Source organism: Eleutherodactylus coqui, chromosome 3 (assembly GCF_035609145.1).
Source record: "Eleutherodactylus coqui strain aEleCoq1 chromosome 3, aEleCoq1.hap1, whole genome shotgun sequence".
In the NCBI taxonomy this organism is placed as follows: Eukaryota; Metazoa; Chordata; class Amphibia; order Anura; family Eleutherodactylidae; genus Eleutherodactylus; species Eleutherodactylus coqui.
The window spans coordinates 24,790,509-24,810,847 of NC_089839.1; positions in this window are offsets into that span (position 1 = coordinate 24,790,509).

Genomic DNA, 20,339 nt, shown 5'->3' on the forward strand with positions numbered 1-20,339 from the left:
GCTCGTTCTCGCTCTCTTGCTGTTGCTCTCTTTGTCTCTCTCTCAATCTTGCATACGCTCTCTCACGCTGTCTCTCGCTCTCAATTTCTCCTGCTCTTTCATTTGCTCTATCTTTCTCTTTCTCACTTCTGGTCTCCCTCTCTCTCACTTTCTATCTTGCTCTCTTTCACACTTTCACATGCTCTCTCTTTAGTGTTTCCATTTTTTACATTTTCTCTCTCCCACTCTTTCTGTTGCTCTCTTGCTCCATTTAGCGCTCTCTTTCTCTCTTGCTTTCTCGCATTCTCTCTCTTTTGTATTCTTTTTCTCTCGCGCTCTCTCTTGTTCGCTTTGTCTCTTTGCCCTCTTGCACGCTCTCTCTCGCATTCATTCTTTCTTGCTCATTCGTCCCTCTCACCCTCTTTCTCTTTCTGTCTCGCACTTGCGCTCTTTCGCGCTCTCACACTCTTCTTCTGTTGTTTTAGCTCTCGCTGTCGCTCTCTTTGTCTTTCGTTCTCTCTCTTTTCTGTTCCTTGCTGCTTCTCTCTTTCTTACTCTATTTTATTCTTTCTCTCTCTCTCTCTCTCTCTCACTGTCTCTCTCTCGGTATCTCATTCTCTTGCTTTCCCTCTAAGCCCATTCTTTCTTTCTCTCTTTCTCACATGATCTCTCTTTTGTCTTCCTTCTCTCTCTCTCCCGTGCTCTCTCTCTTGCTCGCTCTTTCTGTTGCTCTATTGCTCACTTTATCTTGCTCTCTTATGCTTTGTTTCTCCAGCTCTCTCGTTCGCTCCCTCTTGCTCTCTCTCAATCTATCTTGCTTCCGGTCTCTCTCTCTCTCTTGCTCTCTCTCGCTTTTTCTTTACTGTTCTCTCTCACACTCTTGCATTCTCTCTCTCTTTAGTGCTCTCTTTTTCCCAGTCTTTCTCTCTTGCTGTCACTTTCTCTTGCTCTCTCTCACTCTTTCTTGTACTCCCTCTCTGCCTTCTTACATTCTCTCTTTCTCACTCCCTCTGACTTTCTCTCGCACGCGCGTGCCCGCTCTCTCGCTATCTTCTGCTCTCTCTCTATTTTGCTCTCACTGTCTTTCTTTCTCGCTCTCTTGCTCGCTCCATCTCGCTCTCTCGCTCTGTCTTGCTCTCACTCTTCCTCGCTCTCTCGTTCTCTCAGCCTTTCTTGCATTCTTGCACACTCTTGCTCTTTCAGTCTCACTCTCCTGGTCTCTCTTTCTTGCTCTCTCCCTCTCTCTCTCCCAGTCTTTCTCTCGCTCTTTCTCTCTTGCTCTCCCAATCTCGCTCTTTCACTTTCGCTCTCTCTCTTGCTCTCCCAATCTCGCTCTTTCACTTTCACTCTCACTCTCTCATGCTGTCTCTCGCTATATTTTTCTTTCTTTTTATGATCTCCCTTGCTCTTGCTCTCTCGCTCTTTCTTGCTCTTTCCCTTACATTCTTTCTCTCTCGCTCTTTTTCTCTTGCTTGCATGCTTACTCCATCTCGCTCTGCCACTCTTTCTCTCACTCTGTTACTTTCTCTCATCTGTCTTTTGCTCTCTCACTTTCTCTCTCTCATTTGCTCTCTCGTGCTCTCTCTTGCTCAGTCTCTCTTGCTTCTCTCACTCTCTCTTTCATGCTCTAGCTCTTGCTCCCCGCTGTCTCGCTCACTTGCTCTCTCGCTCTTTCTCACTCTCTTTTTCCTGATCTGTGTCTCGTTCTTACTCTCTCCCTCTCATTCTCTCTTGCTCTCTCTAACTCGTGCTCTCCTTCTCTCTCACTGTCTCGCATGCTCTCTTTTTCTTGCTCTTTTACTTTCTTTATGTCACCCTTTCTCGCTCTCTAGCATTCTTTCTCTCTCGCACTTTTGTGCTTTCTTTCGCTCTCGCACTCTCTTGTGCTCTCGCTCTCTTGCTGTCACTTTTAGACACTTGCTGTCGCTATCAAACTCTGGCTGTTGCTCTTGCTCTCTTTCTCCCTCTGTCACTCTCTCTTGCTCTGTTGTTTTTGCTCTCTCTCTCTCTGGAAGGCACTCTCGCTCTTTCTTGCTCTCCCTCACTCTTGCTTCTTCTCTCTTGCTCTCTCTCTCTCTCTCTCTCTTTCCTTTGCATTCTCTCTCTCTCGCTCTTTCTTGCTCTCACTTTTTGTCTCTTGCTTGCTCACTCACTCCATCTTGCTCTGTCACTCTCTCATGCTTTCTTTCTCTGTCTTTCGCTCTCTCTTTCTCTTGCTCTCTCTGATTTGCCCTCTAGCACTCTTTCTCACTCTCGCTTGCTGTCTCTTGCTCTCTGTCACGCTCTTTCATTCTCTAGCTCTTACTCCCCGCTCTCTCCTTGCTCTCTGGTCTCTTGCTGTCTTGCTCTCTCATTCTATCTCGCTCTCTCTCTTGCATGCCCTCTGTCTCGCTCGCTATTTTCTGCTTTCCTTATTTTGCTCTCACTCTCTCTCACTTGCTCTCTCTCACCTTGTCTTGCCTTCACTCTCTCCCGCTTCCTTATTCTCACTCTGTCTCTATCACAGTCTCACACATTGTTGCTCTGTCGCTCTCCTTGTCTCTTGCTCTCTCGTTCTTTTTTCTCTCTTCTGTCCCTTGCTGCTTCTCTCTCTCTTGCTCTTTTTTTTCTCACTCTTGCTTTTTTTCACCCTCTCTTGCTCTCTCGCTCTTTCTCAGTCTCTCACTCTCTCTCCTGATCTATGTCTTTTCATGCTCTTTCTCTTGCTCTCTCTCTCATGCTCTCTCGCTCTCTCTAACTCTCTTGCTCTCTCTCACTGTCTCGCATGCTCTCTTTTTCTTGCTGTTTCACTTTCTTTATCTTGCTCTTTCTTGCTCTCTCCCATTCTTTCTCTCTCATGCTTACTTTCACTTTTGCACTCTCTTGTTCTCTCATACTCTTGCTGTCACTCTTGGACACTCGCTGTCGCTCTCAAACTCTTGCTGCTGCTCTCTCTGTCTCTCGCTCTTTCTTTCTGTCTCTCCTGTCCCCTGCAGATTCTCTCTGTCTTTCGCACTCACTCGATCTCACTCTCTCTCGCTCTTTCTTGCTCTTTCTCACTCTCCCTCCTTCTCTGTTGCTCTCTCTCGCATGCTTTCTCTTTTGGTCTCTCTTGCTCCCTTGCTTGCTCACTCACTCCATCTTGCTCTGTCACTCTCTCTCGCTTTTTCTCTCTTTTGTTCTCTCTGTCTCGCTTTCTCTTTCTCTCTCTGATTTGCTCTCTCGCACTCTTTCTCACTCTCTCTCTTGCTCTCTGTCAGTCTCTTTCATTCTCTACCTCTTGCTCCCTGCTCTCACTCCTTTGCTCTCTGCTTTCTTGCTGTCTCGCTCTCTCTTGCACGCCCTCTCTCTCGCTCGCTATCTTTCGCTTTCTTTATTTTGCTCTCACCCTCTCTCACTTGCTGTCTCTCGCACTCTTTCTCTCTTGCTCAATCTCGCTGTCTTGCTTTCACTCTCTCTCCCTTATTCCCAATACCCTATTGCAGTCTCACACGCTCTCTTGGGTTCTCTCTCTTTTTCTCGCTTGTTCTCTCTTGCTCCCTCTATCTCTTTCTGTCTCGCTCTTGCACTCTTTCGTGCTCTCTTTTGCACTTTCGTGATCTGTCGTTTTAGCTCTCTTTGTTGCTCTCTTTGTCTCTTGCTCACTCGTTCTTTCTCTCTCTTCTGTCCCTTGCTGCTTCTCTCTCTCTCTTGCTCTCTCTTTTTCTCACTCTTTTGCTTTTTCTCGCTCTCTCATGCTTTCTCTGTCTTTTGCTCTCTCTCTCTCGCTTTCTCTCTCATTTGCTCTCTTGCACTCTTTCTCACTCTCACTTGCTCTCTCTTGCTCTGTCACTCACTCTTTCATTATCTAGCTCTTACTCCCTGCTCTCTCAACTCCTTGCTCTCTCACTCTGTCTCGCTCTCTCTCTCTTGCACATCCTCTCTTGCTCGCTATCTTCTGCTTTCTTTACTTTACTCACCCTCTGTCACTTGCTCTCTCTCATACTCCTCTCTCTCTTGCGCTGTCTTGCTTTCACTCTCTGTCGCTGCCCTATTGTCACTCTGTCTATTGCAGTCTTTCACGCTCTCTTGAGTTCTCTCTTTTTCTCGCTTGTTCTCTTTTGCTCATTCTCTTTCTGTCTCTTGCTGCTTCTCTCTCTCTCTCTTTTGCTCTCTCTTTTTCTCACTCTTTTGCTTTTTCTCGCTCTCTCCTGCTCTTTCTTGTTCTCTCACTCTCATTCTCTGCCTTATCTTTCTTTCTCTTTCTCACTCTCTCACTTGCTCTTTCTGGCTCTGGTTCTCACTCTCTTCCTCACTTATGGTTGCACTCTCTCACTGTCTTTCTGGCTCTTGCTCTCTCTCTCTTATGCCCTCTCTCTGGCTCACTCTTTTTCTCTTGCTCTCTCACTTTATTCCTTTACCTTGCTCTCTTTCTCTCGCTTGCTCTCTTGCTTTCTTTCTTGCTCTCTCGCTCTGTTACTCCTGCTCTCTCATTCGCTCTCTATCTTGCTTTCTCTTTTTCTCTCTTGTCCTCTCGCATGCTCTGTCTTTTTCCCGTTCTCTTTACCTCTTTCTCTCTTATGCTCTTTCTCGCTCTCTTTAGCTCTCTCGTGCTCTCTCACTCTCTCTCGCGTGCTCTCTTGTTTGCTCTATCTTGCTCTCACTTTACCTCTTGCTCTCTTGTAATCTTTGTTATCTCTCTCGCTCTCCCATGCTATCTCTTTTGCTCTCTCTCACACTCTCTTTAGCTCTTTCTGTGTTTTGCGCTCTCAGATGCTCTCTCTCTGTATTGCCCTCTCTTTCACATTCTTTCTTGAATGCACACTCTCTTGCATGCTCTTGCTCTCTTCCACTCCTTCTTGTACTCTATCAATTTCTTTCTGCTGCTCTCTCGCTGTCTCACTCACTATATCTAGCTCTTTTTCACTCTCTCTTGTTCACTCTCTTGTGCTCTTGCACACTCTCTTGCTTTCTCTTGCTCTTGCGTGCTCTCTCTTATGTGGTTTTTCTCTCTCTCTCAATCTTGCTCTCTATCTCTCTTTCCATCAGTCGCTCTCGCTCATTCTTGCTCTATCTCACTCTCTATTGCTCTCTGAGCAAAAGAGAGAGCACAAGAGAGTGAGAGGGCGAGAGAGAAAGAGAGAGAGTGCAAGAAAGAATGAGAGAGCGGAGAGCAAAAGCGGAAGAAGGAGAGAGAGAAATCAAGAGAAAGAAAGCAAGGAAATAAACTCGTGAGAGCACACGCTAGAGAGTGAAAAAGAGAGCAAAAGAGAAAGCAAGAGAGATAGAGAGAAAGCAAAAGAGAGTGATACAGAGGGGGAGAGAGAGAAAAAAGAGAGCGCTGAAGATAGCGTGAAGAAGCGCATGCAAGAGACAAAGAAAGAGAAAGCGAGAAATAGAGAGAGAGAGGGAGAGAAAAAGCAAGTGAGAGAGTGAAAAAGCAAGATAAAGAAAGCAAGAGAGAGATGGCGTGAGCAAGAAAGAGAGAAATAGAGCAAGTGAGAAAGCTAGAAAGAGAGAACGAGAGCGGAAGAGAGTAGAAATAAGCAGAGATTGAGAGAGCAGAAAATGAGAGAGAGGGAAAGAGAGATAGAGGGAGAAAGAGCGAGAGAGCGAGATAGAGAATGAGTGTGAGAAAGTGTGACTGAAAGCAAGTGAGAAGGTGAGCAAAAGAGAGAGAGAGTGGAAGATTCTGCGAGATATCGAGGAAAGCAACTGAGAGAAAGTGAGAAATAGAGTCAGAGAGAGAGAGTAAGAGAGAGAAGCAGCAGGGGATAGAAGAGAGAGAGTGACAAAGAGTAAGAGACAGAGCAACAGCGAGAGAGTGTGAGACTGAGCACGCAAGAGTGAGACAAAAAGCGTTAGAGAGGGCAAGAGAGAAACAACGAGACAGTGGGAGAGAGAGAAATTGAGTGAGAGAACACGAGAGAGTGAGAAAGCAAGAATGATAGCGAGAGAGAGAGAACAAGAAAGAGCAAGAAAGAGAGCACAAGCGAGACCATAAGAAAGAGCGAGAGACCAGAGAGAATGAAAAAAAACATGCAAGAGCGTGCAAGAGAAAGCAAGAGACAGAGAGAGCAAGAGCGAAAGGAAAACAGTTATACAAAGTGAGAGAGAAAGAGCAAAAGAGAGAGAGCTGAAGATCGCGTGAGTGAACGTTAGTGTGCAAAAGAGAAAGCGAGATTGAGAGAGTCAGAGAGTATAAGAGAGAGGGAGAGAGAAAGCAAGAGATGGCGAGAGAGTGAGAAAGCAAGAGAAAGAAAGTAAGGGAGTGAAATAGAGCAAGCGAGAAAGAAATAGAGCAAGTGAGAGAGCGAGAAAGAGAGTGGAAGATAGCGAGAGAGAATGACAGCACGCGGGAGAGAAAGTGCACAAGAGAGAGAGTGAGAGAGAAAGAGAGAGAGTGGAAGATAACAAGAAGGGACGAGACTGTGAATTAAGAGAGCGAGAAAAAGAGCACAGGAAGAAGAACGCGAGACAGCATGTGCGAGAGAATGAGAGAGCAGGTGAGGTAAGAGCGAAAGAGAGAAGGCAAAATATAGAAAACAAGAAAAATAGAGCAAGTGGGAGAGTGAAAGTGAGAGACAGTGAGAAAGATGAAACAAAAACAAGAAAGAGCACACAGGAGCAAGTGAGAGAGAGAGCGAGAAAGCAAGAGCAAAAAAGAGAAAGTGGAAGATAGTGAGCACATTAGAGAGCAAGCGAGAGAGAGATAGCAATAGAAAAATCAAGAGAGAGAGCGAGTGAGCAAAAGAGAGAGCTAAAGAAAGAATGAAAGATAAAGAGATTGAGAGCGTGAAAAGGAGCATGCAAGATAAGGGGAGAAAGTGAGAGAGTGAAAAAGAAAACAAGAGAGATCAAGCAAGAAAAAAAGCGCGAGAGAGAGAGAAAGAAGGAGAAAGCAAGAGAGCAGAGAACCAGAGAAAGAGAGTGAGTGAGAGAGAGCACAAGACAGCGAGAGAGCACTAGAGCAAGAGAGAGTAAGAGCAATAAAGAGCGAGAGAGAATGAGAGGAAGAGAGAGGAAAAGCGAGAGAACAAGAGCACGAAAACTAGAGAGCGCACATGAGAGAGTGAGAAAACGAAATTAAGTGATAGAGAGTGAGAAAGAGAGAGTGAAAGAGAGTGAGCGAGAAAGCAAGAAAAAGAGAAATAGCGAAAGTGATAGAGAGAGTGTGGGAGAGAGCAAGAGCAAGAAAGAGAGAGAGACTGAGAGCAAAAGTGAGAGAGAAAGCAAGTGATAGCAAGTGAGAAAGAGAGCGAGAGAGAGAGAGAAAAAAAGAGACAGAGATAGAGAGAACAGAGAACCAGAGAAAGAAGCAAAGAGCGAGATAATGCGAGAGTGAGAGGCAGCATGCAAGAGAGCGATAGAGCAAGAGAGAAAGTGAGAGAATGAGTAGAAAAGTGCGATAGAGAGAGCAAGAAAGAGCGAGAGATCGGAGAGCAAGAGTGTGAGAATCAGAATGCGCGAGAGAGAGCGAGTGAGAAAGCAAAAGAAAGAGCATAGAGCAAGCAAAAAAGAGAGAGAGAAAAAGAGCAAGAGAGACAGCGTGCACAAGAGCGTGAAAGCAAGAGAAAGAGAGTGCAAGATTGATAGAAAAAGAGTGAGAAAGAAAGTGAGAGAGCGATAGGAAGATAGAGCAAGCTAAAGAGGGAGTCAGTGAATAAGAGAGAGAGCAAGAGCTAGAAAGCGAGAGAGAGTAAGAAAGAGTAAGAGAGCAGGAGAGAGTGAGAGTCAGTGAGAGAGTGAGAGCAAAAGAGACAGCAGAAGATAGCGAGAGAGAAAGCGCATGGGAGAGAAAGAGCAAGAGAGAATGCAGGTGAGAGAGCGAGAGAGCAAAAGAGAGAGAAGAAGGAAGCGAGAGAGAGAGCAAGAGCACTTGAGAGAGAGCGAAATTTTAAAAAGCGAGAAACAGTGAGAAAGTGAGAGTGAGAAAGAGTGAGAGAGAGCCAGAGAGACAGCAAGAGAAAGATAGCGAGAAAAAGCGCATGTGAAAAAGAGTGTGACAGAGAGCGCATTAAGAGAGACAGCGAGAAAGAGAGAGTGAAAGAGCAAGAGACAGAGCAAGAGAGAGAGCCAGTGGAAGAATGAGAGCTTAAGAGAGAGAGCTGAAAATAGCAAGAGAGAGCAAGAGCGTACAGGAAAGGAAAGGCAAGAGTGAAAAAGAGCAAGAAAAAGCACAAGAGTGGAGGATTGAGAGAGCGAGGAAAAAAAGAGCGAGAGAGAGAAAGCAAGAGAGACTGAGAGAGACAGAGCGCAAGAGAAAGCAAGATTTAAAGAGCGAAAAAAAAGCACAAGAAAGTACGTTGAGAAAGCCAGCAAGAGAGCGAGTTTTCTTGGGAAAGGAAAAAAGTTCCTCTCCGCTTGTAAGGTATGGGTGAGAGAAAGAAAAGAGATAGAAATCAAGAGAAAGAGAATGAGAAAAAAGCACGAGAGAGAGCATGCAAGAGAAAGCGAGAAAGAAAGAGAGCAATAGTAAAAGAGCAAGAGAAAGTGAGATAGAGAACAAGAGTGAGTGTGTGAGCAAGAGCACAAGAGAAAGCAAACCAGAGAACGAGAGCAAAAGAGAGAAAGTGAAAGATAGCACAAGGGAGTGAGAAAGTGAGAAATAGAGTGAGAGAGAGCAAGAGAGAGAGAAGCAGCAGGGGACAGAAGAGAGAACAACAGAGAGTGAGAAACAGAGCGCGATAGAGAAATGAGAACGAGAGAACAAAAGAGTGCGAGAGCAAAAGTGAGACAAAAAGCAAGAGAGATAGAGGGGGAAAAATAGAGAGAATGCAAGAGAGTGAAAACGAGAGAGGGAGAGAAAGTGTGAGCAAGAGAGCGAGATAGAGTGAGATCAAAAAAGAAAGCATGAGAGAGAGAGCGCAAGGCAGAGTGGAAGCAAGAGAGCACTGGAAATTGAAAGCGTGAGAGAAAGAGATTGCAGGAAAGAGTGAAGGAGAGAGCGAGAAAGAAAGCAAGGCGGAGCGAAACAGCATGAGAAAAAGTGAGAGAGAGCAAGAATGAGCGAAAGAGAGAGTGAGAGAGAGCAAGCAATAAATAACGAAAGAGAAAAACAAAGAGAGAAAGAGCATAGGAGAGAGAGCAAAAAGTGAGAAAGAACAAGAGAGAGACCAAGAAAGAGCAAGAGAGATTGTGAGAGGGGGCAAGCGAAAAGCACGCGCGCGTGCGAGAGAGAGAGGGGTATATAGCGCTTGATTAAGACAGAGCAAGATTGAAAGAATGAGAAAGAAAGAGAGTAAGAAAAAGAGTTCAGAAAAGAGAGAGAGAAAGCAAGAGAAAGAAAGCAAGAGAGTGAGATAGAGTGAGCTAGAGCGCAAGAAATAGAGCACAAGAGTACATTGAGAGAGACTGCGAGAAAGCGAGAAATAAAGTGAGAGAGCAAGTGAGAAAGTGAGAGCAAGAGAGTGAGAAAGCAAGAGAAAGAAAAAAACGAGAGAGCGTGTGAGAAAGAGCGAGAAATCGAGAGAGAGAGGAGCAATAAAGGGAATGAAAGACAGTCAGAGCGAAAGAATGAGAGTGCGAGAGAGAGCAAGAGAGAAAGAGCGAGAAATCGGAGAGCAAGAGCGAAAGAACCAGAGAGTGAGCACGCACGAGAAAGAGAGCGAAGGAGAGAGCACTAGAGATTGAGAGAGCGAGAAAGAGCATGAGAGAGTAAGAAAGCAAGAATGAGAATATGCAAGAAAGAGAGCGTGTGGGAGAGCGATAGGGCACGAGAAAGCGAGAGAAAGAGAGTAAGAAAGAGCAAGAGAGCAGGAGCAAGACAACTAGTGAGAAAGAGAGTAAGAAAGTGAGAAAACACGAGAGAGAGTGGGAGAGCAAGAGGGAGAATGCGCGAAAAAAAGCCAGATAGTGAGAGAGAGAGAGAGAGAGAACAAAAGAGAGTGAGAGAGGGAGAAAGCGAGAGAGAAAGTACAAGAGAGAGGGAGAGAGTGCAAGAGAAAGAGAGGAAGAGCGAGAGAACTAGAGAGAGTGAGTAAAAAATGTGAGAGTGAGCGAGAGACCGAAAGAGCGAGAGAAAGTGAAAGCAAAAGAAAGCGATACAGAGCGAGAGAGAAAGAGCAAAAGAGAGATTGAAAGATAGCATGAGCAAGTGAGAGAGAGAGAGAGAGAGAGAGAGAAAGCAAGATTGAGAGACCAAGACAGAAGGAGCAAGAAAGAGAGTGCGAGAGAGAGCGAGAAGAGAGAGTGAGAGAGCAAAAGAGAGAGAGAATGGAAGATTACAAGAAAGAACGAGAGTGTGAGAGCGAGATTGAGAGAGCGAGAAAAAGAGCAAGGGAAAAAGAACGTCGGAGAGCACGTGTGAGAGAATGAAAGAGAGTGTGCGTGGAAAGAGCGAGAGAAAGCAAAAGAGACAGCAAGAGAGAAAGCAAGAAAAAAAAAACAAGACAGAGTAACAAAGAACGAGCAAGAGAGGGAGAGTGAAAGAGGGGGAGAAAAATTGAATGAGAGCGAGAAAGAGCTCGAGAGAGAGCAGGAGAAAGCAAAAAAGAGTGAGAGTGAAAGAGAGAGTGGAAGATAGCGAGAGAGAGCGAGAGCACATGAGAGAGAGAGAGAAACCGCAAAAGAGAGATATAGCAAGAGGGAGAGCAAGAGAGAAAGCAAAAAAGAAAATAAGCAAAAAAGTGAGCGAGAAAGCGAGTGAGAGCAAAAAAGAGAAAGTGAAAGAAAGAGAATGTTAGAGAGAAAGCGAGATTAAGAGTGCAAAAAATAGCGCGAGAGAGGGTGAGAAAGAGCGAGCAAGATAGAAGCGAAAGTGAGAAAGAGCAAGAGCATGAGAGAAAGCTAGCAAGAGCAAAAGAGAGAGAGTGATAAATAAAGTGAGAGAGCAAGATAGAAAAAACCAGCAGGAGACAGAAGTGAGAGAGTGGCAAAGAAAGCAAAATAGAGCGAGCATGAGAGAGAGCATGGAAGAGCGGAAGTGAGAGAGAAAGTGGGGAATCAAAATCGAGCAAGATTGGAGGAGAGAGCAAGCTAGAGAGCGAGAGAGAGAGTGAGAAAGAGAGAGAGCAATAGAGAAAGCAAGAGAGGGAGCAAGAAACAGTGAGAAAGAGTGAAAGAAAGAGCAATAGAAAGCAAGAGAGCATGAAAAAGAACAAAAGAGAGCAAAAGAGCGTGGGAAAGAGAGCAAGAGAGAGAAAGAGCAAGAGAAATCATAGGAAGCAGCAAGCAAAAAAGTGAGAGAGAGAGCAGTAGATACTGCTATATTGAGTTAGCAAGATTGAGAAAGCAAGAAAGAGAAAGCTAGTTAGAGAGAAAGCAAGAGAAAGAAAGAGCGAGCGAGAGTGCAAGAGAAAAAGCATGAGAGTACGTTGAGAGACAGCATGAAAGCGAGAGAGATAAAGCGAGAAAGAGCAGGAGAGAAAGCCAATGAGGAAGCGAGAGCAAACAAGAGAGAGAGAAAGCAAGAGAAAGAGAATGATAAAAAGGCTTACAAGAGAGAGAGCACGCAAGAGAGCGAGAAAGAGCGAGAGATCAAATGTGAAAGAGGAGCAAGAAATAGAATGAGGGACAGCAAGAGTGAAAGAGTGGGAGAGCAAGAGAGAGAGCGAGAGAGAGCAAGAAGAGAGAGATCAGAGAGCAAGAGCGAGAGAGATCAGAGAGCAAGAGCGAGAGAGCAAGAGAGAGTGAGACAGATCGTGAGAGAGCGCAAAGGAGAAAGCACAAGAATGCAAGAGAGTGAGAAAGAGAGTGTGTAAGAAAGTGAGAGAGTGAGAGAAAGAGAGCAAAGGAGCATCAGTGGGACAACCAGTGAGAGCGCGCGCGAGAGAGAAAGACAATGAGAGAGCGAGAAAGTGACTGAGAGAACACAAAAAGAGTGAAAAAACGAGAGAGCGGAGAGCAAGAAAGCAGAGAGAGCAAGAGAGAAAACAAGAGAGAGAGAGTGAGAAAGCAAGCGAAAGAATTAGCGAGAATACACAAGAGAGAGTCAGAGAGTGCAAGAAAACCAGAAAGGGTGAGTAAAAAAAAAAGGCGAGAGAGCGTGCACGAGAGTGAGAAACACAGTGAAAGACAGAGAGCGTAAAAGCAAAAGAGCAATACAGAGTGAGAGAAAGAACAAAAGAGAGAGAGCACACAAGAGAGAGGCAAGAGGGGGAGGCGAGAGAGAGAATGTGAGAGAGTGCATGTAAAAGAGAGATTATAAGAGAGAGCAAGAAAAAGAGGGTGAGAGTACGAGTAAGAGAGCAAGAGAGAGAAAGAGAGCAAGAAACAACGAGAAAGAGCAAGATAGATCATGAGAGGGAGCAAGCAAAAAAGCAAGAGAGAGTGAGAGCGGTAGACTGTGTTAGATTGAGACAAAGCAAGATTGAGAGAGCGAGAAAAAGTGTAAGAGAGCACGAGAGAGTGCATGCAAGAAAGCATGAGAGCAAGAGAGAAAGCAAGAGAGTGAGAGAGTGAGCGAGAGCTCAAGAAAAAGAACGTGAGAGTACGTTGAGAGAGACACAGAGAGAGAGAGAAAGATCAAGAAAGAGAGAGCAAGAGAGAAAGCCAGTGAGAAAGCGCAAGAGAAATAGAACGAGAAAAAAGCATGTGAGAGCACGCAAGAGTGAGAAAAAGCAAGAGATTGAGTGAGAGCAAGAGAGAGAGAGTGAGAGACAGCAAAAGTGAAAGAGCAAGCGAGCTAGATAGCAGAGAACGAGAGTGATACGGCGAGAGAGCGATATAGCAAGATAGAGAGAGCAAGAGACAGCGAGAAGAGCAAGAGATCAGAGAGCAACAGCGAGAGAACCAGAGAGAGAGTGAGAGAACAAGTGAGGTAGAGAGCACAAGAGCGTGAGAAAGAGCACAAAAGAGTAAGAAGGAGAGCGTGAAAAAGAGCTAGACAGCAGGAGCGAAACAACCAGTGAGAGTGAGAAAGAGCACAAGAGAGTGAGAGAGCAAGAATGAGAGCGTGTGGTAGCGAGTGAGAGAAAGAGGGCGAGAAAGAGCAAGAGAGCAGGATCGAGACAATCAGTGAGAGCGAGAGAGAAAGAACGAGAGAGAGTGAAAGAGCGAGAGAGAGAACACGCAAGAGAGTGAAAAAGAGCAAGAGAGCAGAGAGCAAGAGCGACAGAATTAGAGAGAGAACAAGAGAGAGAATGAGAGAGAGAAAGAGCGAGAGAGAGCATAAGAGAGAGTAAGAGAGCAGGAGAAACAGCAAGAGCGAGAGAACCAGAGAGAGAGCAAGAAAGAGAGCAAGAGAAAATGAGTGATACAGAGTGAGAGAAAAAAAGCAAAAGAGAGCAGAAGATAACGCAAGGGAGCAAGAGCACGCAAGAGAGAAAGTGAGATTGAGAGAGCATGAAAGAAAGAGTGAGAAAAAGAGTGTGAGAGAGAGCAAGAGAGGGCGAGAAAGAGCGAGACAAAGAAGGCGAGAGAGTGAGATAGAGCGAGCAATAAAGAGAAAAATAGAGTGAACGAGTGTGAAAAACAGAGAGGAAGAAAGAGAGAACAAGCAAGAGAAAGCCAGTAAGAGCAAAGGAGAGAGAGCGGAAGATAGCACGAGAGAGCAAGAGAGCATGGTAGAGAAAGAGTGAGAAAGAGTGAAAGATAATGAGAAAGAACGAGACTGTGAGAAAATGAGCAAGATTGAGGGAGAGAGAAAGCAAAAAAGGAGAGCAAGAGAGAGTAAGAAAGAGCGAGAAGGATTGAGCGAGAAAGAGATAGCGAGAGAATGCGAGATTGAGAGAGCAAAAAAAAAAGAGCATGAGAGAGAGAGCAAGAAAGTGAAATAGAGCAAGAAAGAGAGCAAAACAGAGTGAGAGAGTGATAAAGTGAGAGAGAGCGAGTGTGAAAGAGAAAGAGCGAGAGACAGTAATAGAGAGAGCGAGAAAAAAATTGAGCAAGTGAGAGAGCAAGAAAGACAGGGGAAGAGAGCGAGAGAGAGAGCCAGCAAAAGAGAGTGAGAGTGAAAGAAAGCGGAAGACAGCGAGAAAGAGCGTGATATTCAGAGAGAGCAAGAGTGAGAGTGAGCGAGAAAGGGTGAGAGAGCAAGTGAAAAAGCAAGAGCGGAAGAGAGCAGAAGATAAGAGAAAACGAGAGCATGAGAGAAAGAGTGATATTGTGAAAGCGAGAAAAAGCACGCGCGCGAGAGAGAGCAAGAGAGAAAGCAACAGCAAGAGAAATCAAGAAAAAGAAAGCGAGAGAAAGATAGTGAGCGAGAGAGCGAAAGCAAGGGAAAGATTGAGCGAGAGAGCGCAAAAGTCAAAGAGAGAGAGAGCGAGAGTGAAAGAAAGTGCGACAGATAGTAGGGGAATGCGAGAGAGAGCAAGATTAAGACAGCAAGAAAAAGAGCACGAGAGAGAGTGAGAAAGCAAGAGACAGAGAGAGAGAGAAAGTGAGAGAGAGAGAGAGAGAGAGGGAGAGAGAGTGTAAGAGGGAGAGAAATGGCAGGTCTTCATAAATGAAACACTTCAGAAGTTCATTGGATTTTGTGTTAGTTTATCTGGATAATATTCTTATTTTTTTCCCCCATTATGATTGTCATATTTCGCACGTTAGACAGGTATTACAAGCTCTCTGTGAAAACAACCTTTTTGCTGAAAGGGAGAAGTGTATTTTCGCCGTACAGGAGATTACCTTTTTGGGGCGTGTTATAACCCCAGATGGGTTTAAAATGGATCCAGAGAAAGTCCAAGCTGTTTTGAACTGGGTTCAGCCTGACAATTTAAAGGCGCTTCAACAATTCTTGGGGTTCACTAATTATTACCAAAAGTTTATATGCAGATTTTTGGAGATGGTTAAACCTTTGACGAATATGGTCTCTGAAAGCGTCTCACGCATTTGAGACTGTGAAGAGATATTTTGCTACTGCTCCTATTTTTGTACAGCCAGATTCATCCAGGCAACTTGTTGTGGAGGTGGATGCTTCAGAGGTCGGGGTGGAGGCAGTTCTGTCTCTAGTAAATTGAAGAATCTTGATCCATGTGCCTTCCTTTCATGAAAGTTTAGGTCATTCAAACAAAATTATGACATCGCTGGCCATTTAATGGGCCTTTGAGGAGTGGCGTCATCTCCTTGAAGGGGCTCAACGCAAGGTGACAGTTATTACAAATTGCAATAATCTGATATATTTAGAGTCGGTGAAGAGACTTAACCCAAGACAAGCACAGTGGTCGTTGTTCTCTTCTGATTTTGAATTTGTGGTCATATACTGTCCTAGTCAGAATATCAGTGTGGATGGCATATTAGCCTTTTACTCCCCACTTCTACACGAGCCAACCTAAACAACCAATCACCGTGACAGGGAGTTGTTAGCCATTAAGTGGGTATTTGAGGAATGGTGACATCTTCTGGAAGGAGCTCAACACAAGGTGACAGTTATGACCGATCACAAGAATTTGATTTATTTAGAATTGTCGAGAAGACTTAACCCTAGACAAGCTCGGTGGTCGTTGTTGTTCACTCGGTTTGATTTTGTGGTCACATACTGACCTGGCAGTCGTAATATCAGGAGGATGCTCTCTCTGAGTTTTGTTCCAGTGGTCTCTAGTGAACCCCATGCACCCATTCTGTTGGAGGGTGTGGTGGTGTCCACTGTGTTCCTGGATCTTGAGGAGCAGATCCATAAGGTACAAGATTTGGCGCCGGCGGGCTTGCCCAAAGACATTTGAGGTTGCAAGTACTTTCGGAAATGCATAGCTCTGTTCTGGCAGGTCAGTCTGGCATCAATAATACACGCAAGTTAATAAGTCAAGCTTTTGGTGTCCGTCTTTAAAACATGATGTTTTTTTGTTTTGTGTCGGCATGCGAAGTCTGTGCTAGAGCCAAATCGCCTCAGCATCTCCCTGCCGGGAAGTTGTTGCCTCTACCAGTGCTGGAGAGACCCTGGACTGATCTATCCATGGATTTTATCACTGACTTACCTTCCTCCGAGGGAAACACAGTTATCTAGGTGGTGGTTGATTGTTTCAGTAAGATGTGTGATTTTGTGGCTCTGCTGGCCTACCTAGCGCTAAGAAATTGGCTGAGCTCTTCACGGGGTACCATCTAACATTGTCTCTAATTGAGAGGTGCAGTTAGTACCCGGGTTCTGGCATTTTGTGTGTCACCAACTGTCTTTTTCGTCAGCTTACCATCCTGAGACAAATGGCCAGATGGAGAGGTGTAACCAGAGTCTCGAGCAGTATCTGCAATGTTTTGTTTCAGAGGATCAGAATCGCTGGTCTGGTTACTTACCTCTGGCAGAGTTTGCTCTGAACAACAGATCTTTAGAGTCTACAGGCACATCTCCTTTCTTTTGCAATTATGGGTTCCATCCGTGTTTTGGTTCTTTAACTAAATTCACGTCGGAGGTACCACAAGAGAGTGAATTTTCGTCTAGCCATGAAGCAGTTTGGGAGGAGGTGCAGCAAAATATCAAGAGATCAGTCAGAAGCGGGTGGCGGATAACAATAGGTCAGAGAGGGTTAGCTTTCAGGTGAGTGACTTGGTCTGGTTGTCCACAAGAAACATGAAGCTTAAACAACCATCTTTTAAGCTGGGTCCACAGTTTATTGGTCCTTTTAAGATTACTGAGAGCATTAACCCGGTGTCCTTCAGATTGGAGATTCCCAGATCACTAAAAATGAGTCTTTACTTAAGAAGGTGGTGAATCCCGGACTTTGGTCGTCACCTCCTCCACCGGTGTTGGTTAACAGGAATCTGCAGTTCTAGGTCAGTCGCATAATTGACTCTTGTCGAGTCAGGAATGTGCTGCACTATCTGGTGCATTGGTGGGCGTATGGTCCAGAGGAAAGGACGTGGGTTCCAGCGGCTGAGGTCAACACAGACTATTTAGTCAGGAATTTTCACAAGTGAAATCCTGGTAAACCAGGACCCAAGGGTCCAGAGGCCCTTCCTCAGAGAGGAGGTACTGTCGCGGCTTGTCAGTCGTGACAGTGTTGTGGCATGGTGGCCTTAACACAGGCCAAGAACTGTCACCTTGATATGCAGGACAAGGGTTAATGCATCATGTACAGAGAATGCTGATGCTGTTTTTCTTTGCTGCATGGATGCATGCTGGATTAATCATGCCTGGAAGTAGGGTGGAGGGGTGGTTTTCTATTCACTTTATATTCTCAACCCTCCCTTTGCTCAGTGCTGCTTATTCCGTTCCATGGTGGAGTACTTGGAGTTTGGAGCTCTTCTGTGCTGGGTGTAGTGCTACTTGCAGATAAGTTGCTGCGAGTTCCTTTTTAGTTGCATTTTTGCTTTTCATTTCTGTTTTGCTGTTCGGTTGTAGGGACAGTCAGGGTCCAGGATAAAGACCGTGGGGCTGTCTCCATTGAGACGATTACTTCACTTCTAGGCAGGGACCCTTCACCTCCCCTGCTAGGTTAAGGCCAGGCTTTTCTTCTCCCTGGAGTAGTGTTACCGTTCAGCATAGCATGGTGTGTGGCTATATCCAACAGTGTGTAGTACTCTGGTGTCGCATAGGCTTTCCATCTGGGTTACGTATTTTAGTTGTGATGTGTACTGTTCTTCAGTGCATAAATCTATCTACTACAGTAGTTGTGAGCATCAGCCTGCGTCCGTGCTGAGCGTGGTCCTTGTGAGCCATGCGGACATGACATTCTAATTTTGAGGACCTTGCCCCATTCAAGAATATTAAGGGCAACTCTAAACTGACCAAACTTTGCCATCTTTTGGTTTGACATTTTTGTGCCCCGCCCCCACAAAATACCCTATTGAAAGACAAGTGAAAATTTATTATGATATGGTCACCCTTTCTCAGGAGCCCCCCTGACTCACACCCCTGTTATTCTGTCAAGTCTGTTGGTTAATATTAAGTCCAAAATGGATGTCCTTCTAGTTGGGTCCTGCAAAAGTTGGGAAAGGTACTTAACCCCTTAACGACCAGCCCATAGTGTTTTTACGTCCTCCCGAAGTGGGCTTTATTCTCTGAGGACGTAAAAACATGTTTCCTGCAGAGAATAAAGCCCCTCGGGCTCTGGACGTGACAGCTCCATGCTGTCAGTGCCCGCAGGTAGCCGACAGCATGGAGCTGTCATTCCGGGCTGCACGGACCCCCACCCCCCCGGCAATGCGATTGGCGCTATCCTATCGATAGCGCCGATCGCATAAAAGTTAAAAAAAGTTAAAGATTCAGCTAGCCTGATGGATCGGATTCATCAGGGCAGCTGAAAATACTCACCCACCTTCTCCGCGCTGCCCGCTGAAGATCCGCTCCTCCCGGATCCGAAGCCGGCCATCTGCGCATGCGCACCAGCGGCATTACGTCAGCCGCATGCGCTGAAGGCCCGGAGCCGCGGGAGATTTAAAATCTCCTGGCTCCCGGCTCCTGTAGGTAGTCGGGAGGCAGGAGATGACAGCGGGGACTGCGGTGAGCGGTCCCTGGTACCGCGATCGCCGTTATCCAATGGATAACGGCGATCGCGGAAAAGTGAAAAAAAGTTTTAAAAAAGCAACGTTTTGCCTCCCCTCATGGATCGGATCCATGAGGGGAGGTGAAAATACTCACCTCGGTCCTCCCCGAAGTCCCCTTCTGCGCATGCGCGCCCAATGATTGACCTCGGGCGCGTGCATAGAGGGGCTCGAGCCCCGGGAAATTTAAAATCCCTAGGGGATCCGTGAGGGGAGATGAAACGTAAGCTTTTTACACTTTTTTTTACTTTTTTACACTTTTTTTTACTTTACATGATCACTGTTATCCATTGGATAACAGTGATCACATGCTGGGTGACATCCCTCTGCTCCTGGCTACACATGGCAGCCAGGAGCAGAGGGATGTCACCCAGCATGTGATCACTGTTATCCAATGGATAACAGTGATCATGTAAAGTAAAAAAAAGTGTAAAAAAGTAAAAAAAAGTTTTAAAAAGTTAAAAAAAAGTTTAAAAAGCTTACGTTTCATCTTCCCTCACGGATCATATCCGAGAGGGAGGATGAAAGTACGTACATAAGGCCCCCGGATTTATCCGTGGACCTTACCCCAGCTTCTGCGCACACGCCCGTTGCCAAAATGGCGGACGCGTGCGCCAAAGCTGTGGATTGCCAGGATAATTTAAATTCTCCCTGCTCCTGGCTACAAAACGTAGCCAAGAGCCTGGAGATTTCACGGAGGGCCGCGGTGAGCGGTTCCTGGTCACGTGTTCGCCGTTATCCAATAATGGCGGTCACGTAAAAATAAAAATTAAAAATTGAAGTTTCATCTCCCCTCACCGATGCGATCGGTGAGAGGAGATGAAACTTTTTACCGGAGGTCTCCGTATTTGAACCCTGACGCGATCTTCCTCCATGAAGCTTCCCGAATTCTGCGTGAGCCCGGCGTTATTCAAACCGCTACCAGTAATACGTATTTTACAAGAAGCCCCGGGAACACTTGCCTTCATGTAGTTCCAGGAGCACCTTGTTGAGCGTCTTCTGTGTGAGACCGCCGCACCTCCGCAAGCTTACGAAGACTCACAGAACGTCACTTTTTACACCCCATACCCGCCACTGAGGTCAAGAAATGACCCCCAAAAAGCATGAGAGGAGGCGGGATACCGGTTTTATTGCCCCATGTGCCCATCCCAACCAGGCCCCCGTAATTACCCCTGTCTTTAGAAATACCACACAGTTCACATTATTACTTTTATCTAAGATTTGCGAACGCCAAAAAGGGCGCGGAGAGTGTGTGTGTGTGTGGAGGGGGGCGGGAATTTTTAGGGAGTCAATTTTTATTCTGTACAAATAAGCATTGGGTCCTGTAAGTACATTAGAGCCACAATGGGTATGTTTCTGAACACAGGACAAACGGGGGTATCCATTTTGGGGTGAATGTCTTCATTCCTATGTACCCTGTACAAAAAAAAAAAGTTTTTAAATAGACCCAGGAGCCCAAAAAATGAAAATCGTAATTTTTTCTTACTGCTTTGCTTAGATCTATTCAAAAATTGTAGCCTTAAAATACACAGTACACCCCTGGATAAATTCGTTAAGGGGTCTAGTTTTTAAAATGGGGCCATTTGTGGGGGTTCTCTATGGTTTTGGCCGCTCAAGAACTCTACAAGTGGGCAATGGGGCCTAAAAGGACTTCAAGCAAAATCTATGTTCTGAAAGCCACCGATTACTCCTTTCATTTTGGGCCCCGTTGTGCATGTGGACATAATATTGGGGTCACAATGGGTATGTTTCTGAAAACAGTACAAACAGGGGTATCCATTTTGGGGTGCAAGTCTTCCTTCATATGTGTGCTGTACAAAAAAAAGCTGTTTTTAAAATCACAGAATTGCCAAAAAAACGAAAATCCTAATTTTTTCCTTTTGCTTTGCTTGAATTTATTTAAAAACTGTGGGGTCAAAATACACAGAACACCCCTAGATAAATTCGTTAAGGAGTCTAGTTTTCAAAATGTAAAACAATCACAGAAAAATGGCAGTTACTTACTAACTGAGGAGTGCATATAGATGCATCCTCCTCTCACCATGCAGGTTGCT